Raw genomic sequence first — 15,666 nt, 5'->3', positions numbered from 1 at the left:
AAGAACATGGAGGGGTTTTCAGCTCATTGCTTACCATTGGTTACATTAATGTCAGTCTCTGTTGCCTTTTTCTGATTTGATGGATTGCCTTGTCCATCTTGTGTCTCTCCTTCCCCTGGAACATTGCCAATTTACTTGTGTCCTACCACTGCTCTCTTTTAGGATACTACCTTTTTCTTTTGTGTGAAGCACTCCACAAGAGGTCATGTGTTTTCTAGCTGTCTCCCTGGTTTGCTTCTCTTCCACCCTGTGATCTCCATGTTGCTTTCTCTCACCCATAAACTCATGTCAACAGAGTGACAACAGAAATCAGCTAGTAATCTTTTTTTTTCCTTTTCTTCTTTAGCCATCTAGGTTGCAGTACAGTGTCGCTACAAACCATTGTCAAAGGATGTAGGTTCTAAAGTGATACCTGTTGGCTTTGCCAATGCTTGTTATAAATATCTTGAAGTGGAGGTAGTTACGTGCACCTCTCAGAATGGTGGTTTAAGGCATTCTGTAGTATATTGCCAGTGATTTACTGCCTTGTTTCCATTTTTAAACGTTTTGTTGGCGAACTACGTGCTTTTGTTGCTATAGTCTTGTGTCGGGAGTACATTGAGTAACAAAAGTTTATAAATAGCAGTGACCTTTTCTAGGCAGATTTCTGGAAGGTGCAAAGTGTTTTGATTTGATCCTTTTCTCTACTGGAACAAGTTGTTTCAGGGCTGTCACGTGGCCACGCTTTCAATGGTTAAGGCACTGTTTGGACCTACAGTTCTTATTAACCATGGATTCATGAAATGGATGCAACATTTCTATGGGATGTGAGAGAAGCAGGATTGTATTCTGCGAGTCATGCACCTGCTTGTGGACTAAAAATTAAAAACATGGAGTCTAGACTCTAGAGTAAGAACAACATATGGCACTGGTGGGGTTCCTCAGAGGTTTCAGTCACCGGTGATCGACCAGGACTGCTGCCACACCATTCCTTCATTGCTCCACCTGCCTACCGGGAGCCTTGCTGAGACTTATGCAGAATAACGGTCCGTGACCATTAACCGGCTTGTACTCCCTTAACATATTTAATTCATTTTTCTCCCCTAGGACCCAATCTGTGTCCTTTTAAACCGCCGACTCACTGTTGCAAGTATAACTTATTTGCAGTCCAGGTGAGTCACAGCATTGTACAGACTCAGTTCGTTATCCACACGCCATTATCCTTGTTTTAAATTGTATAGATCCAATCACATTAAGCACATGATTTTGGTAACATTACCTAGTTCACTGTCCCGCACAGTGTGATTCAGTGACTACATTGAGTGCTCACCAGTACGTCTCGCGCTTTAAAATAGCATTTTAACATAGCATTATTTTCCGGTATGGATAGTAGGGACACGGTATGCCTGCACACATCATGTATGAACATGTCACATTTTTCTTTGCTTTACCGGTAGGTCAACAACCTGTGGTTTGGGTATGTAGAATTTACTTACCTCTGTAGTGTAGATAGCGTTTCACTTGATCCTGTGGAAGTGCCCTGATCTATATGACTCCTATGGCACGAAACATGTCGATCATTTGAGAGCAGGGCATGTACAACTAGACACATTGGTACTAGTCCTGTGCCCCTCTCGCTTTTTTATACTAGGCAGTTTACCTTCCCAATAAAGGTTTGTTTAGGACTAACAGACCTATTTTAGACCCACACACTTCACATCTACACTTTCTAGGCCTCTCACCCCCACTGCATCCACCGGCAGGAACAAAAGATCCCCGTCAAAGAGCCCCGTTCTGGGTGCCCGGCAGGTATTGCAGCGCTGACCTGACGAGGGGCAGGGGCATATGATGAAGCATGACACCTAGCTTGCTAGGTGTGTGAGAGCTCTAGTTCCGACAAGGGGAGCTCCCCTTACTGGCACACACGTAGTGGTCTCAATTGATACACCACACCCCAGTTCCCTCCTTCTCCAACATTCAACACAGAGAAACTTCGTACCCTTGTTTGTATACTAGTCCTTGAGGGGTATGTACGCTGGACCTCGGTAAACTCGCCCCTTGGTTCCTCCGTTTGTATATAATTGAACGAATGGAGCCATGGAGTTGAAGACTGGGTTTACCTACAGAGGATGCAACTGTAAGTGAGGGATCTCTATGCAAGATATTCTTCGCTCCCACTGGACTGAATATAACTTGAATGTTGAGTCCTAACTATCTCTTTTTGATGTTGGAATTTTAAATACTTCTTTACATCTCAAAGCATAAATCACTTGTTGTAGGTGCTTCTATTGAATGTCTAATAAAATAGAAAGCAAGAATGAAGGTGTGACATCCATTTTGGGACTGCGGAGTTTGTTTCATCATTTGCTAATTTGTGTGAGGTGGAAAAGTTAAAAAATCTGAAAAGTATAGCGCTATTAACATAATTTCCGCTAGGCACTTCCAGGATTAGCATCATTTTCCATTTATTATGAACAGTGCTTGATACTGGTGTTCTGCCTGCATCCAAAAGCTACCCATTTTGCCGTACAAGGCAACTGTTGCAGAAGTACTAGATGATCTTGGTCATCTACTGGTCTTAAAAGCTGCCGGTAAGTCACTGATCTACATCGCATCCCATTAGACTAACTAGAGTGGAGAGTGATGTGACATTCCTGATCTTACTCGGAACAGACCACACCTACAGCAAAGCTACCCCTGGGAGGGTCACGCTGTTAGGTGAGTTTTGCATTAACTCTTTAGTTGCTGCCAGCCGTTTCTCAAGGATTTACCAAGGCAGCTTTAACCCACGGATTTCTAGTGGCTCTGTGAAGTTCTCCTGTGCTACTGAGAAGAATTTTAGTCCTTTAAGTCGTTTTTAAAAATCTATTTCAAGGTATCAGAGGTGAGTGCCAGGGATACCTATGGCTGTTACTTTTTATTTCAGAAAATATGATATGAGCTTGAATTGAAAATCATAAAAAAATATAATAGCTAAGTCCTCGGAAGAAGTAACGTCTTCTAAATTTAAGTGCCAACGTACAGACAGAAGCGTCCCATTTGCCTCTGCTTTTTACAAGATGGACATCTCCCACACATATCAAACAATAGTGGCCGGTTTTCGCCCAACTAGGAGGACATCAGTGTGAAGCAGTAGCAAACAGTATTTCGAGCGCTTGATATTTTCTCTTAATGGGCCAATAATTAATTCCGTGTCGCAGATTTTCAATTTCTTGTTATGAGCGCTGGGCTTGTAGGGCATGATAAATGCTACGCATGAACCATATTTAAATGCTTAAAGAGACGTTTTGGGCTTTTGATTATATTATAGCAATGAATCCTACATTCGAAGTTGACAAAATGCTTTTGTTTTCAGTCCCTTCACACTTTCTGTAGAATGTCTGCCCACCTTCAGAATATAGGTAATAGGGCCGTATGTATCAAGCTAATTGCGTTCGCAAACGCTGAACTTCGCAGAATGTGAGCGTTATTAATCACAATTTAACTTTGTGCTATGTAGGTAAGTTTAAACCTACTCGCAAAATAAGGAATCGCAAAAATTGCGATTCCTTATTTCGGGCAAGCATTTAGAGAGTCGCAATTTGCGATTCTCTAAATGCTATGCTAGAAGGCATCTCAAATTGCGATATTGACTTAAAGAATCGCAAATTACCCCCAACTTCAAGTTGGTGGTAATATGCGATATCCTTTAAAAAGCACTTTTTTATTTTTTCGAGGTGCCACGTGGAACACATGCATGCCCTTAGGGCATGTATGTGCGCCACATGTGTACACATGCACATTTCAGGGGTGCAACAGGGTGTCCTTTCGGCCCCCTTTGCACCTTGAAATTGCATTCTCAATTTGCGATTCTCTGATTGGTAATCGCAAATTGAGAATGTCTTCCCATTCATTCCTATGGGCCTCCTAACCCATAGGAATGAATGGGAAGGTATTCCTTATTTGCGAATCTCAATATGCGATTCACAAATAAGGAATATGTAGGATTCGCAAATTGTTTTGCAAATCTATCATACATTACATTTTGCAATTCTAAATTGCGATTCTCTAAAAATCGCTATTTGAGAATCGCAAATGTATACCTTGATACATATGCCCCTTAGTTCTCTATAAAACTGTATTTGCAAACACATTTTAGCTATTTAAACAAAAGGTGTGTGTGTTTTTTTGTTAATATTCATGCAGCCTGTGCTTTTCTGAGTACCGCCTGAGGAAATGGATATTCGGAGCATTAAACCATTACACGTCCGTCATTATGGCACTGCTTGGAAAGAGGCTCATTGTGCAAGTGAGAGTGACTTACTGAAAGGCGCTTCAGAAAGTGTCCGGGTTTTTAGGGCTCACCTGCATCAGCACTTGTGCACTAACTTGTGAGAGATATTGTCTTGAATAAGGGGCTTGGAGCCTGCCCATTGCTTACCATTTGTGAGCTTAATTGTCACACTCATTTGCAGCCTTCTGATTGGGCAGCAGAGCGGTCTTCACTTCCTCTTCTTGCTGCAGGAGCAAAGACCAAGTACTGTGTACTTCAGGGTTATTAAGGTCCTTCCGTTGCTGTGATTGAGGTACTATTTTTATTTTAAACTTTGCTTTCTTAGCTCCCCCTCCTCTTAGGGGGAAAGCTTCTTATATCGATATACCAATTAACCATACTCACTAGACATAGCTAAAGGGTGTGTTCCAAAATTGCTGTTACCTGTAATAGGCATTTGCGTCCTAAGTTCAATAGGCCACAAGAGTATCCACAAAAGTAATGACAATGATAGCACCACATCCCAAAGTGAATTGTGTCTTCAGGAGACGGCATGGAGGAGGGTCTGAACTCCTTGTAGCTGTTTCTGAAGGCGATGCACCTCCCAGTTACACTATCTCAGGCTATGTTCAGCAGTCTCTTCAGCTTTAGTGAGAGGGTTATGATCCACTCCTTTGACGTGTCTGTGCTAAAATTTGTGAGATGTGGTAGTAATCTTTTCAACAGTTGGGGCATTATTTTTCCAAACGCAAATTGGTCCTGGTCAGAGGGAGAGCCTCTGGGTACCATTTTAGTTAAACAGTCAAATCTATCTTTATTGCAGAGCCTTTTAGCACAGCGATACTTTCTTCTCTTGAGTTGCTCTGCTGTTCTTCATATTCAAACATATCTCTCCCCAAATGGAAGAAATACTGACCTTGCGCAAGAAATTCACAAACGTTCTTCTCAGAGGCAGTAATTCGAGTGGATTCAGAATGCCAACTTCAATCCAATTTTTGACGTTGTCCATGATCCGCATGGTGTGAGTTTGAATCGCATCAGTGTGTAGTCAGTCTTCCATGCACCTTCTTTCAGTAAATTGAATAACCTGTTAGTTGGTTATAGTTTAGTTAAAACCATAATATTATGGTCTCTAGAAATACGTTATTTAACCCCTTCGCCGGGGGGGGGTAATACCCCGCTGTGCTGGGGGCAGGGGGTTGCGCACAGCGCCTCGGTGCTCGTGAAGAGCTCAGCTCGTCACGCAGCACGGTGGCGCTGTGCTCATGACGAGCTGAGCTCGTCAAGGCCACACCCGTTTCCTCAGAACGCTCAGCACAGCGGGGGAATTATCCCCACGTGCGATCGTTGCGGCCATTATGACGAACTCAGCTCGTCATGAGCACACGGCCATCATGCCTCATGACGAGCTGAGCTCGTCATGAGCATGCATGAGGTTATATAGGTCGCCCTTTATTTCTGAGCAGTTCCTGAATTCAGACAGTTCTCCATAGCATTAGACAGACACGTGTGATGAGTAGAACGTTATGAAAGGCAGTACGACTGTTATGGAGTCCTGGCACGTGAAAGCTGTATGTACCATTAGTGTTTGTCTTTGAAGTGTACTGCTTTAATTATTCCACAGCAAACTTCTTATTCTTTCAAACTTTTGAAAAGCTCATGAAGTACTGTGGGTGGTGGTAACTTCTTGTTATGGGCGCTCAGGAATTTTAGGGGTTATATTTGACCATGATGACTTTAAAAGCTCGTTTGCAATGGTCCAACGTCTCGCACCTGTATTCCACCGTTTCCGTTACAATGCCACACCTGTAGTAGTTATTTTCCTCCATTACAGTTGCCACACCTATAACCTAGCCTTTGTTTCCCTCCATTTTATCTCCTTCGGTTACAGTTCCTGCACCTGGCTCTCTGTTTTAGTCCATTTTTTTTCTACGGAAAACTCCAAACTTCCCACAGTAATTGAACAATACAGTCGGTTTGTTTCATGTGCCTGCCTCTCCCCGCCTAGTTAAACATGGACTTTGGATCAGTATGCCCTCACAATGCCTATGTCAATGGTAGTCTTTTTCTCGTTATCTCACTGGTAATGTTAGCAAGCTTGACTTTCCTGTAATTTAACAGTCCCTGCTTATGTAGGAGTATTTATAGATTTACCTCAGAGGAGCTATTGGCATCAAAGCACTTATCTTATCTTTTGTTTTATTAATATGGCTGTGATTAATTCACTTGTGATTTTCTGGTAAATCCAGTAGTGGGTTATGGGGAACACCTTGTATGGCATAAAGTCCTGTTCATGTGAGGGACTTTTTCCCAGTTTAATTGCAGCTTTGTAGATTTGGCTTGCCTGGCATTATACACGAGTTGTTTGATGTCCTGCTCCGAAGAAAGAAAAAACATTGAGTACTGCCATTAACTTGGATCATAAACAATTGCTCGTTGTGCCTCTCGTACTCTCACCAGTAGTTTGTGCCTAATCGTACTCTGAAATATTTCTAAACCGTGTGCATCAAAGAAACACATTAAATTGACTTTAAGTTACAATGCATGTGGGAGTGAGCATTGGCAAAGCCAATAGTTCTGACCTGGTTAACCCTGCAATGTTTGGTGTTCATTGTTGTAAACAAATGCATATGAAAACGTAAAAGTAATAAAAAGTAAAAATGGCCCAATCTGAATGCGGTGTGCATAAGTAAAAATAGCCCACTGCAAAAATAGTTGTAATATATGGAATAAAAACAGAAATTAAAGAAGAGATTGGCCTACAGCTATATCACTGAAATAGATTTTTTTTTTAGGCGAATGTGCGCATTTGCATAAGCAAAAATGATACCACTCACAGTAAAGACAGCCTAATGTTGATATGGGTGACCGACAGATCCACGCCATATTCTTTGGTGGTTATAAGGAATTTGTGAATTACACTTGAATAGGCCAATAGATGACGAGGGCTGACCAAAACCTACTGCACAAGAGAAATCATGGTTCATACCATACCGGTAAAGATATATTCATTAGACCATCATGATCAATTCTATTTTCAAATTTATTGAGAGATTCAGCATGCATGCTAACTGTGATCTATGTCCTTCTTTCTTCGTGTGGCAGCACTTACTTATCTTTGAGGTCTGATTGAAAGACTGAGTGACAAAATCCTCGGTCACTTCAATATTGTTGCCGTTTGTCTAATGCCCTATTACTGGTTGCTCACTGTACCAACTGCCCTTCATTGCTACAGGTGGATACTATTTCTGAAGGTAGCACATGTACACTTGTAGCACAGAAACAAAGTGAACATTGTATGATCCTATCCTCCTCAAGAATTCAGGGCCACCACATACAACTTTGAGAATTGGAACAATCTAGCATGCACTTCAATAAACCTTAATAGTAATCCAATAACCAAACAATATTTAATTTTCTTCGTTCACCATTTCGAAATAGATGTCCTGTCCTATTGAAGGGAGTTGCTAGTATGAGAGCCCCAAGTGTTTCTCTTTCTGTTTCATAAAGTGAATACTTGTGCAAACCAGTAATAGATACCATGAAAAGAGCCAACAATGATTATTTTCAAATATAGGTAGGTATCCATACGACATGTTTGGTTTTGTTTCTTTAGAGAGCAAAGAAAAATTGTCTGGGGTTGCTGGAAATGCTGCCAAGTTCCTCTCAGGTCACAGTACTACTCACAGGCACACAGGTGCATCTCCAAAGCTCGTCAGCTTGCTGGCTCAAGGGAGCCTTTTAAACAGAATGAGGGTTGGGAGCACACTGCCTCATAGTCCCAGCACAGTTTGCCCCTTTGCATCCTGGGAAATGTAGTTCACAGATAAAACTTTCTTCAAAATTAGCTGGAGTTTTTCAACAAAGTTGGTGCAGACATTGCTGTATATCTAAAACTGCTGCTTGCTACTGATGAAGGGCTCAATCCAGAAACACGTGTCTAGAGATATACAGCAATGTCTGCACCAACTTTGGTGAAAAACTCCAGCTAATTTTGAAGAAAGTTTGAACTGTGTACTACGTTTACCAGGATGCAAAGGGGCAAACCAAGCTGGGACTGTGAGGCAGTGTGCTCCCAACCCCCATTCTGTAAAGCCGAACTTACCAAACTCTCTTTATTTTTGGTGACATGTTTTCATTAATGTGTTCATTCTTTCAAAGAAATAAACAAACGAGTTTAAGAAGATATGATGGTGCATTTCATTATGGTTTCTTGTGATGACTTTATGAAGCATTAGACCTTTTTCCTTTGATCCCATCGTGGCCAAAATGCCGCCTCCACTCAAGGATGGTTTTCCAAAGCATAGCCCTTTTTTGCATCGAAGTAATATCTTCAGCAAAGGTGACAAATCTTCTGGGCCGGACTGGGAACCCAAAGCAGCCCTGACAATGTTGACGGACCAGCCCCCATGCTGCTTTAGTTACTAGGGGCCGATATAGTAATATTACTGCAATACCGGCCCCCAGTAACAAAACAGCCCCCTCCACTGTACAATTGGCCTTCACTAATACGTCCTCCCAGGGAAACGCCCGATGCCCGCTACAGACAGTTCGGCCCAGCAGATCTTGCAACAATTCCATGGGCAACTCTTGTGCATAATGTCACATTGACAGCAGAAAGTGCGTTGTGCTATCCATATGCTCCATTTACTGCGTTTACACCTGACTCTTAATGTAGATACCACTGAGCTGACTGTTGACAATCCTTACACCGTTCCGTCCCATACTTAGTGTCCCTTCACTCCCACCGGTATGTCCCTTTATCAGTGGAACTGCAAAGCAACTTTTCTAATCAACCATATTTTAAACCTCTCCCATATATAGCGATCTATATTTATTGATTAACAGTTGTGAACCAGTATACATTAGAGCATGTTTTGGTGCTACGAAAGCTCATCAAAAAAATATAAGTTGACAAAGCTGTCTCAACGTATGAAACGTGTTGATCTTATTTCTTGTCAAGGGGATTATTCACGCCACTTAAAATGGAATCAGATTGTGGATCGAGAAATGGAGCAAACAGTGTAGGGGGGAGACTCTATGGTGTTAGTGAGCATAACATTGTATGGGCTGGAAGACCACACATGGGTAGCAGAAAAACACGTTTATGCCCCTAGATTGGTCAATGCTTATTTTGGATTTGTCAATAGCTTCAACATTTAAAGTTGATGACAATTTCTGCCTCAAAGGATCCTTACATAGACAGATATTTGCATACATTGCTAACTCTGAAACCATTTAGTGGAAAGTTGGATACCAAGTGACTTAAACCTTTTCCCAAGACGAAAAATGCAAGCTGTTCTTGGTCTCGCAATAATTTGAGGTTCATGCATGTCAGTGTTGATTTTCATCTTGTAAAAATATGATGAACACCTGCTTACAAGTCTCTACAATATTATGATAGCATAAGTATTTATAAAGCGCACAATTAACCACTTGTTGTTGCAGATGTTTATCGTTACCAAAAGTCAGCGCTACTCAGAGGCATTCATTACATCAACCTCAAAGTCTGATGAGCAAAAATAAGTACTGGTAGCAAAGAATAAGTGCTTATTGGCCACACTTCCAACCACCAGCTCAAATTAAGCACTGCACATGGTTGAGCACACAGCATTACTGATGTGGGTGTATTAGTTCACCGACCCACCTAATCCAGTTTTGACTGCAAAGAATCAACTGCCATTGTGTCCCAACGCTATTGCTTGCTCAATCTTTGCCCTGTCAACTACCTTTATTTTTGAGAAGCTGATACCAGTAGCGTTTTGAACCAGAGTGGGGTCTTGTCCTTCCGAGACCAGGTTGGACATTATCTATCTAATCAAAAAAACAAGTAACCTGGTCTCGATTTTATGTTGCTGCTATTTATTTAGGCACCTAAACTGTTTATTTCTTAGGCACTTATTCCATTTTATCCATTTACAATTAAATGGATAAAATGGAATAAGTGCCATAAAATAAGCAGTTTAGGTACTGAGACCAGGTTACTTGTTTTTTTTATTAGATACTAGTAGCGTGGCAACTGTGCCATTAGCGTATGCAAGAGCAATTGGTTTTGCTAAAATGTTTTAGCAATGTTGTACACTAGAGTGGCTGCTGTTTAGCATGGCTAAAAGTTACTAGGGTAAAGGAGAGTGGTGTGGAGAGGAGTGATGTAAAGTGTAGTAGAGTGGAGTGTTATGTACTGGCGTAGAGTGGCGTACAGTAAAGTTGAGTGGAGTGTAATGGATTAGCATACAGTGTTGTGGAGTGTTCTGAAGGAACTAGAGTGTAGTAGAGCAGAAGGGCGTAAAGTTGAGTGTCGTTGAGTGGAGCACAGTGTCAGAGTTGAGTGGAGTGTCGTAGAATGTGGCATAGAGTGTCGTGGAGTTGTGTAAAGCACAGTGGAGTGGTGTAGAGGGCGTTGCGTAGAGTAGAGTGAGTGGCCTACAGCGGTGTCATAGACTGGCATGGTGTAGAGTAGAGTGTCATAGAATAGAGGGGAGTAAAGTGGCACAGACTGGCATTGAGGGAGTTGTGTAGAGATTCGTAGAGAGGAGTAGTGTTGTAGATTTGCATAGAGTGGAGTAGAGTCCTGGAGAATGGAGTGGCATAGAGTGGAGTACTTTGTCAGTGGAGCAGAGATTAATGGAGTAGAGAGAGCATCATAGAGTAGAGTATCACGGAGTAGAGTGTTGTAGAGTGGCCTAGAATGAAGTGTCATAAAGTACAGTGGTGCAGAGTAGATTGGTATAGAGTGCAGTGGCGTTGAGTGCATTGGTTTTGAGTAAAGTGGTGTAGAGTGGATTACATAGAGTGCAGTCAGGAAGAGTAGCATAGAGTGGCGTGGCTTAGAGTAGAGCGAAGCAGAGTGGATTGCAGCGGCGTAGAGTGCAATGGCATTGAGTGGAGTGGAGTAGTGTGGCGCAGAGTGAAGTAGCATATAGTGGAGTGGTGTTGGGTAGAGTACAGTAGCTTCGAGTGCAGTGGTGTAGAGTGGTTTAGAGTTGAGTGGTGCTGAGTAGAATGCAGTGGCATAGAGTGTAGTCATGCAGAGTAGAGTAAGAATATAGAGTCATAGTGTTACACAGTCCAGTGTTGCACAGTTGAGTGGTGAAGAGTATAGTAGTGCAGAGTAGAATACAGTGGCGTAGAGTGCAGTTACGTAGAGTGCAGTGATGTAGAGTGACATAGCGTGCAGTTGCATAGAATAGAATATTGTAGAGTATAAGGGTGTAAAGTGCAGTGTTGCAAAGTAGTTGGCGTAAGTGCAGTGGTGTAGGGTGCATTGGTTTTGAGTAAAGTGGTGTAGAATGCATTAGCGTAGTGTGCAGTGGTTTAGAGTACAGTGGCGTAGAGTAGACTGTAGTGGCTTGGAGTGGTGTTGAGTGCAGTAGATTGTTTTAGAGTAGAGTGGAGTGATGCAGGGTAGAGTACAGTGCTGCAGCATAGAGCACAGTGGTGCAGGGTAGAGCACAGTGGCATAGAGAAGAGTGGTGTAGAGTAGAGTGGCATAACATTGATTGCAGTGTTATAGAGTGGAGTGGGGTAGAGCGGCATAGAGTGTATTGGCATAGAGTACAGTGGCATAGGGTACATTGTTTCAGAGAAGAGTGAGTTAGTGTAGAGTGGAGTGCTGCAGGGTAGTGTGGAGTGGTATAGAGTAGTGGTGTAGAGAGCAGTATTGCAGAGTGGGGTGATGTGGAATGGTGCAGAGTGGAGTGGCCTAGACTCAAGTGGTGTAGAGTGCAATGTCATAGAGTACAGCGACGCATAGTAGATTAGAGTGGTGTGGAGTGCATTGGCATAGAGTGCAGTAGAGTTTCTTAAAGTGGTATGGAGTGGCATAGAGTAGAGTGTTGTAGAGTACAGTGCTGCAGAGCAGATTGTTGTAGACTAGAGTGGTGTAGAATGCATTGGTGTAGAGTGCAGTGACATAGAGTGGTGTAGAGTAAAGTGACCATGTAATGGTGTAGCGTTCAGTGTTGTTGAGTATAGCTGTGTACAGTGCAGTGGTGCAGAGTAGATTGGTATAGAGTGCAGTGTCATAGAGTGTATTGGTTTTGATCAAAATGGTGTAGTGAGCATTGGTGTAGAGTGCAGTGGCATAGGGTGCAGCGGTATAATATTGAGGGGTGTGGAGTAGCATAGAGTGGACTAGTGCAGAGAGGAATAGAGTGGCATTGACTGCAGTGGCATAGAGTAGATTGTTTCAGAGTAGAGTGAAGTGGTGTAGAGGGCAGTGGTGTGGATTAAAGTTTCGTAGAGTGCAGTGGTGCAGAGTAGATTAGAGTGGACTGGCATAGAGTACAGTGGCATAGAATGGATTGATGCATAGTAGATTGAAGTAGAGTGATGTGGCATAGAGTAGAGAGGTGCATAGTAGAGTGGAATGGTGTGGGGTAGAGTGCAGTGGCATAAGAGTGGAGTGAAGCAGAGTAGAGTGGTGTAGAGTGCAAAGGCATAGAGTAAAGTGGTGCAGTGGCATAGAGTGCAGGAGCGTAGAGTGCAGTCATGAATAGTATAGTGTAGTAGAGTGCAGTGTTGTAGAGAGGTGCAGAGTAGAGTGATGCAGAGAGCAGTGACATAGAGTAAATTGGTGCAGAGTAGAATAGAGTGGCGTAGAGTGCAGTGATAGAGCGCAATGTTGTAGAGTGAAAGTGTGCAGTGATGTAGAGTGCCGTGGCATAGAGTAGACTGTTGCAGACTATAGTGGCGTGAAGTGCATTGGTAAAAAGACATTCGCATAGGTACAGTGACGTAGGGTGCATTTGGTATTGAGTAAAGTGGTGTAGAGGGCAGTGGTTTAGAGTAAAGTGACATCACGTAGAGTAGCACATAGAGTGAAGTGGTGCAGAGTGGCATAGAGTCCAGTGGTGTAGAGTAAGTTGTTTCAGAATCAAGTGGAGTGGTACAGGGTAGATTATAGTGGTGCACGGTAGAGTGCAGTGGCATAGAGTAGTGGCGTAGAGTGTCGTTGAGTAGAGTGGTGCAGCATTGCTTGCAGTTGTGTAGAGGGGAGTGGCATAGAGTGCATTGGTGTTGAGTAGATTGGTTTAGAGTAGAGCGAAGTGGCATCGAGTGGAGTGGAGCAGAGTAGTGGTGTATAGTGCATTGGCGTCAAGTTCAGCATTGCAGAGTTGAGTGGTGTGGAGGAGTGTAGTGTGCAACAGCAAAGAGTGCAGTGGTGCATAGTAGAGTGATATAAAGTGCACTAGCATAGAGTAGAGTGGTGCAGAACATGTGAGGTAAAAACCACTAACCCAATGGTAAGCAGAAGGTTAAATGCATTCCTAAGTCAACGTTCTGAATGTCCCCAAGATCTCTTTAGCAAATCAGGCATGGTTTCTGTGCCACTATTTGGGTGGTATAATAACATCATAATGGAGGTGCAGAGATCCTTCTCACACCCCTTGGGCCATGGTGCCGCTGCGCCTGCTGCAGCATTGATAGCTACTGCCCTAGCTGTGATTCTTGTGTCGAAGGCAGAGGGAATTGAAAGTGGCTTGAATTTTGCAGTTCCTTTTGTGTGTGTGTTTGTTTTTCATGTAATAGCACAGCTTCTGCTTCCCTCTGCTGGCAGCACACGTACACTAAACGCAGCTACGACTGTATGTCATGAGAAGTGGTTAGCGACTTCCGTTATCCTATCCTTCCCCAGTGTATAGACAGTAGGCGAATAATTTAATTGTTATTTATTTGTATGAAAGAGTAGAGCGATTTAGACCAGCAGAACAAATTGGGAATATCAGTATGCATGCAGAGGGACAAATAGAACCATGGGAGTATCTATTTTCTATGTGAAATGTTAATTGCATTGAAGCAGTTTATTTGTAATGTTCCACAGAACAAAATACTTTGACAACTTTAAAAGTTAAAACTTTTTAAATATCATAAAAGTTCTACAATCAAGATCATACGGCTGTCAAGTCTAGAGTGTATTGAAGTTTTAGTTTATGAACTGTAATATTATGAGCCAGAAACAGTCTTCAAAAAGCATTTCATAGTGAACACAAAAGTCGGCAAAAAAACAAATATATAATGTCTTATTTTAGGTAGTTGAAGAGGTCTCTTTTCACTTCCAATGACTTGTATTACAGTGGTTCAAGAATTGTCACAATATGCAGTCCTTCTGTCATAAATGTTAATACATAGGGGCCTATTCACAAACCACATTTTTTAGCACATTTAGTAGTACTACAATAGTACTTTTTGACATACTGTAAAATGCTATTCACTAACTTACGTGTGGAGGCCTCTGCCACTCCTTTCTTTTATGTGTGGATATCTCCAGGCTGACTCAGGAGATCTCCTCACACGTACCCATAGTTTTTTTTGGAAGGATGTGGGAGGGACAGTAGAGTGTGGCCGGAAGAGGGGAATACAAAATGGGAGGGGTTTAAGGAATCCTTTAGGGAGGACAAAAGACCCACCCACAAAAGAGAAAAATCATTGCTATTCGCAAACTGCACTTCTAGTATTCCTATATCCAGAAAGGACTCAAAACTGTAGTAAATGTACTCCAGCTTAGCCTTTCGAGTAAGTCCAGCACCACAAATGGCCAATCACTGGTACTGCAAAACACTCCCATAGAAATTATAGAGCCAACAAAATAGAAATATATTAGAAAGTGAAGATCCATAATTTATAGCTTTGGGAATTAATGATCCTTTTTAAGAAATTCTTAGTAGTGTTCTGTTTATTGTTTTCCTTTTCAAATGCCATTCATAATATATTTTTGAAAGCATATCCTGGTGAATTTTATATCAAGCCTAAAATACTTTTAACGTTTATTTATTTTCTTATAGCCATATCCTGTTGAATGTTAAAACAGGGTTGATTTTTATTTCTATTTTTTTTACTCTTAACTGCAAATGATGTAGATTTATCTAGCAAGACACCTGCAACATGTTTCTTTGTCTTTCCTTTTGAGTAATAATTATTTGAGGCACAGCAGAGAGAGCGTTTACAGACAACATCTTTAGGGTGCCCAGAGAAGCTATCATTCCCAGATACCACTTCTCAGCTGATTTGATCCTCGACAAGGCAGCATAGTGTGAGCTCAAGCTCTTACAACGTTGGGATCTAACAAGCATGCCAGTCACAATACTTGCATATCAGGTACTGAGATGCATCAACTGAAGAGTGCAGTAGTATATCACCGTACCTCAGTCACTGGTGTAAAGGCAATAGGTCGCGAGGGGAATTGAGCATTGACTGCTCACACTAGGTCTTCAGCCCCCTCAACACACACTGCACACTGTTTCTGCAACACCCTAGAGGAGTGAGGAGTTTTGATGCACTTCCCTAGTCTTTCTGTACCAGTGACAGGTCACCATTCAGTTTTATGTTTAGGTGTGCATCAATATTGGAAATCTATGTACAGTAAACAATCCTAAAGTTATATGCAGTTAACAGATTATTTGCATTTCATTTTACCGATCACAATCTTAACTCTG

The 15,666-nt window shown here is 42.1% G+C and overlaps 1 protein-coding gene across 6 annotated transcripts in view; it reads left to right on the top strand.

The window, feature by feature from the left end:
• The window catches only part of TNS3 (tensin 3), an 851,445-nt gene that overhangs the window by 506,986 nt on the left and 328,793 nt on the right, over nt 1-15,666 (top strand). The gene's annotated exons all lie outside the window — the stretch shown is intronic.

This window comes from Lissotriton helveticus, chromosome 4_1, assembly GCF_964261635.1.
Source record: "Lissotriton helveticus chromosome 4_1, aLisHel1.1, whole genome shotgun sequence".
NCBI lineage: Eukaryota > Metazoa > Chordata > Amphibia > Caudata > Salamandridae > Lissotriton > Lissotriton helveticus.
This window is presented reverse-complemented; position numbering and strand designations above follow the sequence as displayed.